General features: G+C 33.5%; 1 protein-coding gene across 1 annotated transcript in view; it reads left to right on the top strand.

The window, feature by feature from the left end:
* The window catches only part of LOC144631702 (apoptotic protease-activating factor 1-like), a 25,934-nt gene extending 25,050 nt beyond the window's left edge, over nucleotides 1-884 (top strand). Inside the window, exon 21 of the mRNA XM_078490209.1 lies at nucleotides 1-884. This exon is cut by the window's left edge and continues 799 nt beyond it. The gene's annotated coding sequence lies outside the window, so the exon portion shown is untranslated.
* Nucleotides 885-1,343: the final 459 nt, after the last annotated feature.

Genomic DNA, 1,343 nt, shown 5'->3' with positions numbered 1-1,343 from the left:
CCTCGAATAAACCAACAATAGATTTTTAATACTACTGGTAATATATATGTGATATATTTTACAGCAGAATGCAGACAAAACAAAATTATTGTCATAGCATGAAATCAAATGCTATGAAAGAACCAATCTGAATCTAGAAATGGTTAAAACTTAAAAGATATCACAATGATAGATACAAAGTAGAAAGAAAAATAATTGTATCAAGATAGCTAGTCTAAGACTTAGTAGTATTTAGCCGTAAGAAGTACATCTTAATGTAGTAAATACACCTTTTATGTCCTTAAATATTTGTCAACATGCTGCATTTAAGAAAATTATACAGCATGTTGAATTCCAGAAAAAAGAATTTTTTTCTTGCAATTATGACCCAGCCTTCCACCAGGCTAATGTCAGTCTTGCTGACATTTTAGGTTATTGAACAAAGCACAGAAATTTACAAATTACAGACTTAAATATTTTGTAGATATAATTATTTTGTTGAGACTACCAGATGGATAATTCATTAGCCCTTTTCATTTTTCAAAATTTCAATATTCTCCCTTAAACACTGATTATCATAATTATGGCCCATCTTGTTAGTTCCAAGTTGGTTGGACTAGATCAAAACACAATTGGATGATTTTCTTTTTTCTCATCGCCCGTGTTCTGGATAATGTTATTGATTATGCAAGGGGAAAGTAGGCATTGATCACCAAAAGGATTTTTAGGATTAATTTCTATGAATACAAACATACAGGTAGCAAACATTATAATTGTAGGAGGATGAAAAATTAATAGATAAGTGAAAGGAATGGTAACAGCCATGACTAGTTTATTTGAACTTACAGAAAAAAAACACCATCTTCACATGTGTCATCTCTTGCCCCCCCCCCCCCACACACACACACACACACACAAGGGGGGGGGGGGACAAGACGGTCCCAGTGTGAGATTAATGCTGGTGCTATACAAGAGAGATTTTGTTAGTGGTTTTCTGCAGGGCAGATAAACTATTCATTTTGTTCATTTGATTTCATCCTCCACAATTTTATTGTATATGTGCTCTGTGGTACCTGTTACCTTTTTTAAGTGTTTCATTGAAGGAGAGGTTGGTCAATTGTTTTGGTCACATTTGCAAAGTGCATAAATTGAAGGAAACCTCAAAACTGATAATTTTGCAAGTTAGAAAAACAATTAAGATGTGATAATTGAGAAAGACTAAGACAGATTAAAAAAAATATTTCAGTGTTCAGCCATATGCAAACTCTGAAATTCAAACATCAACCAACGGTTTATGCTTTTTGCTGCAGTCAATCATTTTAGCGGACCTCTCAGGAAACAGAACTTCACTTCAACCGGGTCAA

Source organism: Oculina patagonica, chromosome 12 (genome assembly GCF_052425735.1).
Source record: "Oculina patagonica isolate OP01 chromosome 12, crgOcupat, whole genome shotgun sequence".
Classification (NCBI taxonomy): Eukaryota; Metazoa; Cnidaria; class Anthozoa; order Scleractinia; family Oculinidae; genus Oculina; species Oculina patagonica.
The sequence above is the reverse complement of the archived record's forward strand: the minus strand, read 5'-3'. Positions and strand labels throughout refer to the sequence as shown.